Source organism: Lissotriton vulgaris, chromosome 2_1 (assembly GCF_964263255.1).
Source record: "Lissotriton vulgaris chromosome 2_1, aLisVul1.2, whole genome shotgun sequence".
Lineage (NCBI taxonomy): Eukaryota > Metazoa > Chordata > Amphibia > Caudata > Salamandridae > Lissotriton > Lissotriton vulgaris.
The window spans coordinates 746,506,071-746,521,126 of NC_141687.1; the positions used below are offsets into that span (position 1 = coordinate 746,506,071).

Here is a 15,056-nt window from a genome sequence, read left to right on the forward strand (position 1 = left end):
GATCATTCTTGTGAATATGTTTCATGTTTTCTTTTTAGAAGAACAAGGACTTACATCTAAGTGATTGTTCCACATCTTCATGTTTCTGTTCTGAATCTGTACAGTCCCATCAACTCACTAGTCCGCTTCCTCATGAACATCCCAGATGGATTTTGAAAGCGGTCACCTCCATTCCTCATTTAAGTGAGGTAGGCTTAATGCATTGAATTTTTTTCCCCTTGAACGCGCTGCCTGCTGACATAGCGCGCTTTCAGCCCAGCTCACCTCTTGGAAATCCTGCAGCACAGGACCTCACCTGACTCGCTTTGCGGGTCCCGCATCGATCCCTATCACCGGCAACAGCACTCCAGACCACCAGGGGCACCTATCTGACATCCGGCAGGGCTGCGAGCAATTGCAGGGACTCCGAGGACCAGGAGTCCCTGCGCGCCCTTTGGACCACCTGGGCTGCTCTCCCTGCCGGCCCCGCCCGCCCGTTCCTGAACTAAAAGGCGGCCACACCTGTGAGCGAGTGTTTCCCCTTGAACGCGCTGCCTGCTGACATAGCGCGCTTTCAGCCCAGCTCACCTCTTGGAAATCCTACAGCACAGGACTTCACCGGACCCGCTTCGCGGGTCCCGCATCGACCCCTATCACCGGCAACAGCACTCCAGACCACCAGGGGCACCTATCTGGCATCCGGCAGGGCTGCGAACAATTGCAGGGACTCCGAGGACCGGGGGTCCCTGTGCGCCCATTGGACCACCTGGGCTGCTCTCCCTGCCGGCCCCGCCCGCCCGTTCCTGAACTAAAAGGCGGCCACACCTGTGAGCGAGTGTTTCCCCTTGAACGCGCTGCCTGCTGACATAGCGCGCTTTCAGCCCAGCTCACCTCTTGGAAATCCTGCAGCACAGGACCTCGCCAGACCCGCTTCGCGGGTCCCGCATCGACCCCTATCACCGGCAACAGCACTCCAGACCACCAGGGGCACCTATCTGACATCCGGCAGGGCTGCGAGCAATTGCAGGGACTCCGAGGACCAGGAGTCCCTGCACGCCCTTTGGACCACCTGGGCTGCTCTCCCTGCCGGCCCCGCCCACCCGCTAGGCGTTCTACAAATTAAAGAAGGCGTCGATCCCGCTGCGCGGGAGGGCGCCGGGAGAAGCCCGGGACAAGGGCGGGACCGCCTGTGGCCGTCAGGGGCTGAAGGAGGCTGGGCTGGGCCCACTCTGTTTCGCCCGCACCTTCTTGATACTAGCCGAACCAAGGAATAGGTCACGGTCATGCCCTCACAGACACCATGTGAAACTCCATCAAGGGTGGGGGGAAGCAACACTGGGACTCTGGACAACTATTTTAAATCCGCTAAGGGAGAAGGGGGAAAAGAAAGCTCCTTAGAGAAGCGCAGGGCAGAGCGCCGCCGCTCCATTGAAATAATGAAAAGTAGACCCCTTAGCGAGATCATTCCTTATCCCATCTCCCAAGAGGAAGGCATCCTCAATGATAGCCAGGATCCATCAACCCAAGATGGCGTCCCCCTACTATTACGGGATAGCATTACCATCCCCGGTACATTGTCCGAACAGATCACGGAGGCCATCCCACCCTCAATCTCTACCAATATGGCTGTTGACTTGGTCACCCAAACCCCCCCGCCAGACAAAATCAAGAAAAATAAGCCTAAGCAAATTGTTGTGGCGGAACTGCATGGCCCCCCACCCAACAAGCGCAGAAGGAAGACGAGGGGGGGACAGGGGAAAACCAAAATATCCCACTTAGACTTTGGCAAAAAACACAAGCCTGCACTCACTCCCGTCAGGGTCAGAGAGAATGTGCATACCGTTACTTCTCCTAAGGACACAAGTGCTATCACTGTTGTTACTAACAGTGATCCAGGGGTCAACCCGTACAACACAGCTCCCCCCCTTACATCTCTAGGGAGTATAGAATTCCTACTCTGTTCACTCTTGCTGCCCATTAGCGAAAGCTTGAAAAAAGTCGAGATCAGGCTTACTATCCTAGAGGCAACTCTAACTACCTTGAACACCTCGGTTAGTAAGCAGACTAGAACTACGGGGCCCAATCCACCTATAGGAACCTTCCCTAACAAACAAAATCTTCCCTCTAATATAGGAGACTTACGGGGTGCTAATGTAGGAGCTCCACAGGGCGCCGCCACTGCCCCCCCTTTGCAGCCACTTATGGCTATCCCTGTTCCGACCCCACGAAGCATTTTAAATATCATGCCTCCTCAGATAATAGACCCTGCCCCCCACAGTCTAGAGCCAGGCATAAATCTTGGGTTCCCCCCCATTGCTAGTAATTCCTCTCCCCCTCCTGGCCAGCCCGCTCAAAGACCACGGAGACCAGATCTGCCACCGGAGGCCAAAAGCCTTATGGTGGTTTTAGCGGGTGCCCCCTCTTTACAAAGGGGTGAAAACGAAGATTTCCAATCTCTCAAGAAGAAAGTCATTAAATGGCTGTATTGGAACAGACCCCTACCACCACACTTTAATAATGAGATTATTATGGTCAGAAGGGTGCCATGGTTGGGGAAGACGAGGAAAACAATAATAGGGGACTGCATAATGGTGACCTTCAGGGACCCTGGTACTGGTTTACATATTTGCGCAGGGTCAAACAGATCATTGGATTCCACCATACAGACCTTGCCAGTCTCCTTTTTTCCACCCATCCGCACGCACTATGACCCGCCGCAAGGCAATTGGACAAGGGTGGAACGGAGACCCAGACACAAAGAATATGTCCGACGTCCAAATTACCAGCCACCTGAAACACCCTATTTCCACTTCAACCGCTTTAACTGCCTGAGCGGGCTTGACGGGGTTGATTGACTGTCCTCCAACAATCTTGCGACCTTGGACAATGGTTCCTGTGATCTCCCTGAGCCATCTGGATTCACCGTTGATAATGTTCCCGATGCAACAACTGGTGTAACACCCGGAATTGTCTCCCCCCACTCTTCCATCCCGGCAACTCCCATCATTGAACATTTGAGACTAATCTGGTGGAATGTGGCCGGATTAGCTAATAAGCTGGCCGCTCAAGACTGGGGAACTTACATTGAGACTGGGGACATTTGCATGTTCCAGGAGACCTGGGCAAGGGAAGACTATGGGCACCAAGGTTATCAGTCATTTTACATCCCGGCCAGGTGGGAGGGCAAAGGACGCCCTTCAGGTGGGCTCACAACCTGGGTGGCATCCCACCTAGGTTGTGAGGCCACACGGTTACCGACCCCCTCCGACGATATCCTTGTGGTTCTATTGTCCTGGCCAAATCAAGCGAAACTCGCCTTAATAAACATCTACTCTAGGCCAGTTGGAATTGCCAGGGAATCGCCCACCATAGACGAACTTTCGGATTATCTATCCGAAATACCAAGAGATCTACCCTATGTAGTGGGAGGGGATCTAAACTCCCATTTTGAGCCATTGCCAGGCCTTTTAGAGGGTTTTCCAATGGAAGAAGAGGTCAGGTGGTCAGTGCCTTCGGTAGAAGCTCCCTCCGAAGGCATGGACTCCTGTAGCACTGCAGATCACAGCTCTTACCCTAAAGTTTGGAATTAGAGCCTGTAATGGGCGTATTAGATCTGACATACCTAGCAGAACCACCTATAATAGAGTGGGAAGAGAATCTCGCTTGGATTATGTCCTGGTACAGATAGCGAACTGGCCAGCTATTCGGGATTTTAGGGTTATGGAAAGGCTAGACAGCGATCACAATGCCCTTGAACTTGACCTCATTCACCCCGGCCTTCAAACCTGCATAACGTCTGGGGAGGGGAGCAAACCTGAACTTCTACTGGAAAACAACAGTAGAAGAATCAGGTGGGAACAACTGGCCTCAAGCGAGGAGAAACTCCCGAGGCTTTACGCAGGGTTAATCCCCATTCTGGAAACTGTGGGAGATTTAGCCACCGGGGTGGGCAATAAAGATTCACAGGCCAAATTATATCAGGCCCATGAGGACCTTATAAAGGCTGCGGCCCCCAACCTCTTCAGTAATGTACAGAATCCAAGGAGGGGGCAGCCATATAAATCCTCATGGTATAACACAGCCTGCAGAAGGGCAAAGGGGGAACTCCTTAGATCCATCAAGGAGGGTCTAGGTGGGGAGCAGTTAAGAGAAAGCAGACGGGCGTACAAAAAACTTATTGCCCACGCTAAAACCGAATGGGAGGAGAAACAATGGGAAGAGCTCACCAAGTCCTTAGCGATAAAAGATCACCGAATGTTCTGGAGAATAGTAAGCGGGGGGTTGGGGAATCTCCATTCGGCAATTGAGCCAAACATTGCACCAGGGGTGTGGCAGGCACACTTTCAATCCCTTTATAGCTCTGAGCCGGGAGAACCTACTAACGACACCGGCGTTGGCTGGCCTGATTACGAGGGGGATCCAATAACATTGGACGAGGTCAAGGTTGCAATAGCAGGACTCACCTCGGGAAAGGCGCCAGGATTGGACGGCCTACCCGGGGACCTGTTTAAGCAAGAGCCCAATGTCTGGGCCCCCTACCTTGCCGCTCTGTTTCATGGAGTTCTCAGCGGCATGGAAATCCCCAGTACTTGGCTTGGGGCGGAGGTGGTTCCCATATTCAAAAAGGGCTCGCCTCTTCTCCCAGTCAACTGCAGACCAATCAGTCTAATCGATGTGTCGCAGAAGCTGTTTGGTAGGGTATTGTTGAACCGGCTCCAGGATTGGGCAGAAGAGTTGGGTGTTCTTAGCCCGTACCAGGCGGGATTCAGAAAGGGAGTCTCCACAGTGGACCAGGTCTTTCGATTGAACATTATCTATTGGAGGGCAGCGATATTCGAGGGCGGCAGCCTATACACAATTTTTGTGGATCTGCGGGCCGCCTTCAACCTGGTCCCCAGAGGGAAACTTTGGAGCATTCTGGCTGAGATAGGCGTTCCCCCGGATATCCTGATAATCTTGCAGAGATTACATCACAACAACTATGCTCGAGTGAGGTGCGGGAGGTCCGGGGCACTGACGGATAGATTCCCCGTTGACCAAGGGGGGTTAGACAGGGTTGTGTGCTGGCACAAACCCTGTTCTGCCTCTTTGTCAACGGGGTAATCGCCCACCTAAATGCCACTGAATACACTGACGCCCCCAAATTGAACGGCAGCAGGGTGCCTGCAATCATGTTTGCAGACGACACCCTGCTGCTGTCCAAAACCCCAATGGGTATACAGAGGACCCTCGATTCATTCGTGGCCTTTTGCACTGATAGGGGCTTAGAAATGAATGCGGCTAAAACCAAGTTTATGGTCCTGAACCCAAGTCAAAAATTGCGGCGGAATCCACTATTGGGAGCCTCACGGCTTGAGAGAGTCTCCACCTTTGAATATCTTGGTGTAACTCTCAATGAAACTATGTCTTGGGGATCACACCAGAGCAGGGCCAACCTCAAATTGGTACAGACTACAGGGGGTATCGCGCGGATGATGAATGGCTCCACATACCGTCCGCTGGGGCCGCTCATCCAGATCTATAAGGCACAGGCCAGGGGTGCTACTATGTATGGGGCGGAATTGTGGGGACATACATCTTGCCGCAGTCTGTCCTTAACTGAGAATAATTTCATCAGACAGATAGTTGCACTTCCGTCCAGCACCCTGCTCCTCCCCCTGAGGTTAGATCTGGGTCTGCGACCAATAGCTGACGAACTAGGTTTGAGACCCATAGCCTTCTGGCGAAGGCTATGGAGTAGCGATGAACTCTTTGCCTATAGGGCGGAACTGATGGAGCTATTAACCCACCTGAAAGCGCTACTGATCCCCTGGATAAAATATATCCAAAAATCCTGTATGATCCTGGGGCTTCCTGACCTTTGGTCCAACCCTGCTAATGCCTCATCAAACATCTCAAAGAGAGCTCTGGCCATCGCTTACCACGAACAAAAACTAGCCATGGCCCTAGACAGCAAGGGTGAAGGGTCACTAACTTCTGTATTTGCGCAAAGTAAGGATTCGTACAGGTTGGAGAGGGTTTTAGACGCCATCCCCCCCGTGCTGGCCAGGAAGCTGTTTCTCCAATGGAGATATGGCACACTGCCCCTACGATCTTTTACCAGCTCCTGGTCATCACCCCCCTCCACTAAGCAGTGCCCGGCCTGCGCTGGTGCGGAGGAAAGCGATTTACACATGGTCCTGTTTTGCCCAGCTTACAAGGCAGCGAGGAAATTATTGGCTCCTACCATTGATCAGAAACCTGGGTTGTAGGGAGTACCTTCCAATGTACAGAATTTTAAAAACCGATGCTTCAAGCCTAACTGTGTTTGTATTAGCAAAATTCCTCACCAATATCAGGCACACTCGCACCCGTATTCTGAAGATGCAGGCTCCCTCCTAATTTTAAGGTTTACAGTTTTAAATGTAATTTTATTACTACGCAATTCTAAGGTTTTACATTGTATAAGTATGCATTGATTGATTATGTATGTTGATTTTATAGTGATTATCTATCCAATAATGGTGATCCAACCATCTTTACACCTGTTCTAGTCTCTCATCATTTCTGTGACTGTGCTGCTGTTCATACACTGTACCGTGGCACAGCAAGAAACCCAGCAGATGTTTCCTCTGTCGCAGTTTTCTGGATGACAGTGCTAAAACAATCCTGCTTCATCAATCAATTCCTGCTGCAAAGCCAGTTTTATCATCACTTGGGAGCCTTTCTTACTGATTCTTAGTTTTAGCAGCCCAGTCACACATTATTGATTATAATTCCCCTCATCACCTTGAGCATCTCACCAATTTTACCATCATTAATCAACTCCACATTTTTGTGCATAATTTAATCGCCCTTTTTCAGTTGCAGTGAAGCACGTTTTCATGTAAAGCAAGCACATACGGGGTGCGCAATGGACATTTATTATAAAATAGAAAGTAACGCAATTGGGCTAAATGAATATATGGAGGAAGATCTATTAAAATGAGCACTAGAAAAAGGAAAGAGCAGCAGAGTCAACTAAAAACGGCATATCATGTGCTGAATTTTCAGAGTTTATTTATACAGTTAACACAGCGCAGTAATCACTATAAAAAGAAAAACACAATAATACTGCAAAGTCACTAAATACTGCGTTTCTTAATAAATTGAAACACCATTAGACATAAGCAAATAATAACATCACGTTGTGGAATGTCACATTTAATGCATATATTCAAAATATAAATTGTATGGAATTTCATTTATCTACTGTTAGGTCCCCAAAGGTTTACTCTTCTTTGCACCCTGGTTTTGGATCTCCCAGAGGTTGGAGGCCGGTCTATCTCAGCGCTCAGGTGCGTCTATAAATGAACATAGACTTTTACCCATGTGAAGGCTACACTCACTAAAATATGCAAGACGTGACTCTAGTCAGGCCTTATAGTCTGTTCAAGGGTATTGAAAGATCATGGTGTAGCTGTGTTACTGGCATGTGGCCTCAAAATCTTCTCAAGGTGCTAGTTTTACAATCACATGGCTGATGTACGAATTATTTTTCTTTATGACCTTTTACCTGTGTAGCATGAGTTTCAGCATCTATTAACCCACCCATGCTTATAGGTCTGTTTTGGAAAACCTTCAGATAAACGGAAGTGCTGGTATGGTATGGTAGAATATTCTGCACTTATTATCGTATGACAAATATATTGTGACCTAAATATCCATTAACAAAATTATCACCCTTTGGAGGTAATAACAGAAAATTTACAGCCAATGGAGTGATATGTTTGTAAGCAATATTTACGGCAGAATATAGCCTTATAGCCCAAGGTAGTGGGATCTATCGGCCAATAAAAGGCCGCTCCACCATTAAAGCTCGGTCCTTAAATCTCATTAGATTAACAATACTCCGGAATCACAGGAAGAAGAGTAAGCTACACATGGAAGTGAAAGAGCATAAGGAGACCAATGCTTGTCCAGACGGATACCAGCGTACATAGTAAAGAAAAGCAGGATTCAGGAGACTTTGCTACACAGCCATCAAAGGCTGCACTTTTCAGTCTCAGTGCAATCTGTCTGTCTGCCTGTCAACTCAGGCTTAGTCAATGGAAGAAACTTTTTGTTGCTATCACTTCAACAAGACCAATTGTTAGCTGAGATGAAGAAGCCCTTTGTACTTTTGAACCATTCAAAGTTTCATCAGGATAAGGTGGTACCAGTACAAATATCGATCCCAATATGGTCTATATTGTGTTGATTAATCAGCCTTTCAATGAAAAAAAATCTACATTTGTACATTTTGTGTACGCCTGCATGCATCCACAATTCTGCTAATAGTTGATGCACGTTCCCATTCTACCCGGACAGACCCAAATAATTCCTTTACTACAACCAATATTTAATCAAATACGGTATTACAGAAACGGGAAATGTGATTGATGTCCACCAGCCTGAGATGAATGATCTGTTTGGTCAGTAATATCATGCCACTATCAGTACCTACTCTAAAAGAGCAAATTTAGTTTCCTTTGCATTACCCCAAACCGATCAATAACGCTGAACGACAAATGTGCTGCCTTACCCACATTTTACAGCACTTTACACTTGAAGCCTTCGGTTGTATAGTCCCTACTACATTGAACCCAGTCCTGAATAGCTGCAAAATGTCCACTGTACAATGTACTAAAAAAAGCACGGTTTCTGTGCTTCGAATATTTAAAAAAAAACACTGCACAAGAAATGTCAGAATCTGAGTTTCTGTATTGTTTCTTCACATTTGATGTATTCCTCTGCAAATACTACCTCCAGCCTTCAATCCTCCAAAGCAAGGCCTGCCTATTTCAGTTGATGCATTTTTACTTCTGTGACTTAGCAGGCCCGCTACACACAAAAATTAAAGTATACTGATTTACGGATGTAGAGAATTCAGTTTCAGCTGGAAATCAGTTCAATTTTATATTTGGGCACACACAGTGATCAAAATGTAAAATAGATGCAGTCTGACTTTTAAGTAGCAAAGAAAGAGCTTGTTAGCAAACTGAATGTTCACATAATTCTACAGTGCATCCTCTTTGCTATTAGTGTAACTACACTCAAATGCTGACGGCAACAATTCTTTATGTGCTCTCCAGTGGTTCTGAGACGGAATCGAAAAGAAAATCCACGACGTAAGACTGCATTAAAATCCATAGGTATCCCGTCCAACGTATCAGAACACAGCGGTCTGGGACAAACCAAAAGATAACCAACCTAGCTAATTTGCTTGACCCTCTAACTTTTCTCCATTCCTCTATCGCACACATATACAGTGGAGCTAATTTTATGAAGCATTTAATAATAATAATAATAATAATAAGGCATTTCTAGAGCGCCTGGCTACACAAAAACAGTGTGTCCCCGCGCTAGATGCTGCTAAATCACGAGAGGCAGAAGTTAAGGCGAAAGGCCAGGGTCAGAGCACACAAGAGAATTAAGTCGAAGGGAAGAGGAGCGTTTTAAGTTTTACACGGAATCTAGCTTCTGAGGGTTCCATACGAAGGTCGAGAGGAAAGTCATTCCAATGTTTAGAAGCGAGATACCTGAACGAGCACGCGCCCATCCTGGCTCCGGTGATATGAGTGGGTTTGAACAGCATCACTCCGGACGGGACGATCTCAAATTCTGGGTGGGGCGGTGGACAGTAAGAAGGTTCTACAGGTAGCCTGGGCCTTTGCCCTGGGCTATGCGATGCGCAAAGCAGAGAGCCTTGAATTTAATTCGCTCTAACTGGGAGCCAGTGGAGCTTGGCTAAAGCAGTCTTCCCAGATGCTCTGCGGGGTAGGTTGAGTACAAGGCGTGCAGCTGCGTTCTGTACGCACTGCAGTTGGTGAAGGCGTTTTTTACTCAGACCCACTAGTATAGCATTACCATAGTCAAGATGGGATGTGACTAGGGCATGGACAATGGTCTTTCTAGCGCTAATCGGGGGGAGATCTAAGATTTTTCGAAGAGTTTTCAGTATGCTAAAACACCTGCCTCTCACTTTGCTGACGTGGGACTTGTACGAGAGAGCCGCATCAAGCATTACTCCTAGATTTCTCACGGAGTCAGCAGGAAGGGGGGGCTACCCAGTTCAGTGGGCCACCACATATGCAACCATGCTGAAGATGACTTCCCAACGACCAACAAATCTGTTTTTTCGCCATTTAGGCGCAGACAGTTATTGTTCATCCATGTTGCCACGGATGACAGGCAGTTGGAAAAGTTGGTGGCAGCTTCTCTGCTGTCAGGCGTAAGCCTGAACATCAGTTGGGTGTCATCAGCATAACTGACAATACCCACCCCAAACGATTCCACTATGTGAGCCAGGGGCTCCATGTATAGGTTAAACAAAGTAGGGTTCAAACTTGAGCCCTGAGGAACCCCGTGGCTCAACTTCCTCAAAGAGGATTTAAAAGGGGGACAGTGCATCTGAAAACTCCTGTTGGCCAGGAAGGATTTTATCCAGGCATGGGCCGATCCCTCCACACCCATCTCAGAGAGACGTGACAGCAGCGTTGTGTGCAGCACGGTGTCAAAGGCTGCACTCAGGTCTAATAAAATCAACTCTGCTGTCTGCCCTTCATCCGCCATCTGTCTAAGGCACTCAGTAGAGTAGAGAACGGCTGACTCCGTAGAGTAGCTGGCTCTAAATCCCGATTGAGTGGGGTGGAGGAGGGGCTCCTCCTCCAAATAATCCATGAGTTGCCCATTGATCACCTTTTCCACGATTTTAGAAAAGAAGGGGAGAAGGGAGATGGGCCTTAGATTTTGGAATTGAGTGATGTGGATATTAGTTTTTTTTTTTAATGGGATGACCTGGGCTGTTTTCCACGCATCTAGCACCTGGCAGTGTTGGAGAGACAGGGTGACAATATGACCAATCTGATCAATCATACTCTCCATGACTCCTTTACAACGTACAGGTGGACACACGTCACAAGGAGAGCTAGACTGGATGCTGTTGGCAATGTTTAATAATTCCTGTCTCTCGGGTATCTTAAAACATGTAAGATGAGATTTACCTGTATAGTTAACCCTAGCTTCAACCTGTTTACTCAAGAGGTCAGCACTATCTGTGAAGGTGGCATGGATCTTGTCAACCTTACCTACAAAGAAGTCAGCCATGGAATCACAAAGCTCATTGGAGTAGCTATCTTGGGCTTTGAGTCTGGACGGGACCGTTAGCTCTTTGTAGAAGGCAAAAAGTTCTCTGGTAGGGTTGTCAGCTAATTCAATTCTACTCTTAAGATGGATACCCTTCTCTACTCGCACTAATTTCTGATTTTTTTTAGTTCCGCCCTGTAGTGTATTTTGCATTCTGGATTATAGCTTTTTCTCCAGCACCGTTCCAAGTTTTTACATTTGGCTTTGGCTTTTTTCAGATATTCAGAAAACCAGGGTGCAGTTTTGGTTTGTCTTGCAGGAGCTTTAAGTGTCCAGGGTGCTACCGTATCCAGCGCATTGGACACCCATTTTTCATAACTACTCCATGCCTCCTGCAAAGTGTTGCTAGGGGGCGGGGGTTTTTCCTGCAGGGCGAGTTGAAATGTCTCTTGCTTGAATTTTTTCCAATCTCTGCGCTTCTGGGGTAAGGGTTTGCTAAATCTAGTTTCTAAATGCACATCTTGTAGTTCGAACGGAATAATAAAGTGGTCAGACCACATCGTTCTGATCGGAGAGGAGACCTTAATACCTTCCCAGTTCGCAAAAATAGGGTCCAAAAGATGCCCCAATTGGTGCGAGGGAGCTGCAGATTGCAAGTTAAGGCCAAAGGATTTCAGAGCTGTAACCACAGCCTGTGCCTCCCCGCACTTTATATCTTCGAAGTGGAGGTTTTTTTGAGGACATCATTATTACAAATGCAACAATCTTCACGCATATGACATTGTTACATGCAGCCCTGTTCACTGTGAACTACTACACATTCCTTACCAGTAAGGTATCCCGGATCAAACGTTTTGCTTGCGCTGATTAGAGTTCAGTTGAGACACCCTGCTGGAATTTTTGGCTTTTTAGCTTCATGTTGAATGTAGTACAAAGAAATAGTCAACCTGAGTAACGGCAGAGGGTAAGTAAGATAAATTGTCTAATTTCTGTTTTTGCACCTTTTAAACGCCAGGTCAGCAGCAGAAATGCGTTCCATTGAGTACATATGCTGGATGATGAGACTATACAGTTAAACGCAGTGACAGAAGCTTGGCTGTAAGGCAACATCCAGATAACTTTAAATAACATACTACCACCATTGTGGAACAGCATTTGCAAAACTCGCCAAGGCACGAAGTGGGTGTGGTGTGGATTTTTTGTAACATCACTTTGCTTCATTTGAAGGCAAGTAGATTATGGAACCTACTCTTCTTTTTAAAATGTCACCATTAAACTAAATGCATTTCAGGATTTGCTGTAATGTGTATTTGTAAAGCGCACTATCGCCCTCATGGTTACCATGAAGTTGAGCAAGTGTGTGTGTTTAGTCCTGCTTATGGTAAGTCGATTAATTGAAGAACCAGCTTCTAACAGAATTCAAGAAGAGGGGAGTAAGCCCTAATGTGGAAGAACACTTTTCCTCCGGAACTGGTTCAGTGTATGTATGGGATGTGCACGCATAAGAGTCCTGCAGAGTGGAGGTGTTTGTGTGGTTGGTGGAAGGAGGTGTGACTGTTCAGGTAGGTGGAGTTTGAGTTGTTTAGTGCCTTGAACACTTGAACATATCTGTGAGGAGTTTGAATTGAGGGTGTTTTTGTATCGAGAGCCACTGGAGTTCCCTGAGGTGCGGTGTGATGCAGGTTTTGGATGGGAGGTTGAGGAAGAGTATGGGTGCCAGAGAGATCATGCATGCGTTAAAGAGGGTGGGGTAGAATGATGAACCATGAGGAACTCCACAAATGAGTCTGCGGGCTTTGAAGAGTAAGGTACCAGGTTGACAGCTTGTGTTCTATCCGGTAAGAAGGAGCAGATCAATCAGAAAGCGGGGTCACTGAATGCCAATCTTGTGCATATGCCTGATGAGGATGGGATGTGAGACCATAATAAATCACCCGGCAAGGTTCAAGAGAATGAGGGGTGCCATGTCTCCTTTGTCAAGGATCATGCAGATGTTATCTGTGGCGGCGATGAGTGCGGTTTCTGTAATGTAATTGGGCATGAATCTAGAATGCATAGTGTTGAAAAGCTTGTGGTTGCTGAGGTGGTCAGTGAGGTGTCGGTTGACGAGTTTCTTTAAGCCCTTTGCCGGGTATGGTTGGAGGGAGAAGGGTCTGTCGTTGGAAAGCATGGCTGGATCAGCGGATGGCTTCTTGAGTTGGGGCCTGATTGTGGCATGCTTCCAGGTGTTCGTGAATGTGGCTGACTTGGAGATGTTAAGGTGTTATGGATTGGTGTTAGTGCTTCGTTTACCAAAGGAGTCCTATGCTGAAGGTGCAGTGGGGTCAAGGGTCGATTAAGCCCGTGGGTGGATGAGCTTTATTGTAGCAGGGATTTCGATGACGGTGACAGCAGGCCATAAAGAAGAAGATAGAGGTACTTTTAGAGTATATTGTACTCTTGATTAATGCTTTCTTACAGTATGAAGCCCATCCCATTAAAAAAAAACCTCACTTGACTATAAGTTGCCTGTAAAACTATGGGCCAGCTGCAGAGGTATGTAAAGCAGAAATTGTAGTTTGTCGATTTTTAATTTGGACTCACCCTCAAAGAATTACTACACTTCGGTTTATCATGTATGAGAATACTTAGGGCACCATTATGATGGCAGGCGGACTTTCACCAGAGGTGCAGCGGTCCCACGAGGCAAATTAGGAAGCGCCCGCCAGTCTTGCCTTTAACATTGCGGCGGGCGGTGCTGTAAACAGCAGCCGCCGCAATGTTAAAGATGCATGTAACGTGACAGGCACCGCGTGGTGCCTGCCACCTTGTGTATGGCAATAAAGGGGGGTTCCTTAGGTACACCCCAGTGCAGCCACCCACCTCCCGGGGCCTCTAATGGGCCCCCAAAGTAATTCTTTGCATGCCTTTCCATGGCGGAGTCTCCGCCATGGAAAGGCATGCCCACCGCACACATCATAATATGGATGGCGGTCTTTCTGTCTGCTGCAGTATCCCCCCCTCCCCACCCCCCCCCCCCAGCCATGGTAATATGGCAGGGGGTAATTGGCAGTCGGGCGGGGAGTTATGGCGTGCGGATTTCCACCGCCGGACGTGCAGTGGCGATCTGCATGCCATCATAATGGCCCCCTTTGTCTTTAGCACTAATCCTATTCCATCTCTCTACAACATTTGATACCGCATACGATGGGCAGCTGTGACAGAGGCAAGAGACTGTTGTGAAAATGAGTGGCAAAGCCCTGGACTGGAGCAGTTCATTATTAACTGGCTGGGTCCAATGAATCCAACTTGGTCAATTTAGATCAGTAAGCCACGCTTGTGCACTGGTGTTTCCCAAGGCTATACACTCTTCCCCATGTCTGCGGTTTAAGACGTAAACAGATGATACTCAAATTCTATGGGACGTACACAAAGAACCTTCCATTGCTACTACTATGACAACCTGAATAAAAGAGATCAGACCGTGAATATCCATCTATCACCTTTGTCTTACTGCAAGTAAAAATGATAAATTGTTTTCAGAAAATGATAAATCTGCCATCAGGTTCTAGTCCATTGAATTTGGAGAGACCCAACAGACCCTGTATCAGTGATGAACCTAGGTTTTCTAATTGATTCATCCACAGAGTTGAACAAATTATACAGAGGGAAGACAACTGTTTCCTTTTCAGTCTAAAATTGCAGCGTTCTTAAGGCTCTTGCATCTTGATCTCCTGATTTATATACGGATGGTCTAAAGATTATAGCATTGCTTTACATTTTATCTGAAAATGACCCAACATAATTTAATCAGGCTGAAAACAGTACAAAACCATACAATTATTATTGTATTTGGTCTAAAAAATATGATCACCAGTCTGAATTTTGTAGGGCACTTGGCTTGCACCACATCAAATAATTGATACAGATCACAGTCTTGACGTTGACACTGAAGTCCATACAGAAATTGGGGCCTGACTCCACAAGAGTGTTTTCAATTCATGAACTGTCCA

At 47.2% G+C, this 15,056-nt stretch overlaps 1 protein-coding gene across 4 annotated transcripts in view; it reads right to left on the reverse strand.

Annotated features, from left to right (window-relative positions):
• Positions 1–15,056, reverse strand: part of PLEKHA7 (pleckstrin homology domain containing A7) — a 1,124,460-nt gene that overhangs the window by 725,356 nt on the left and 384,048 nt on the right. The window lies entirely within an intron of this gene.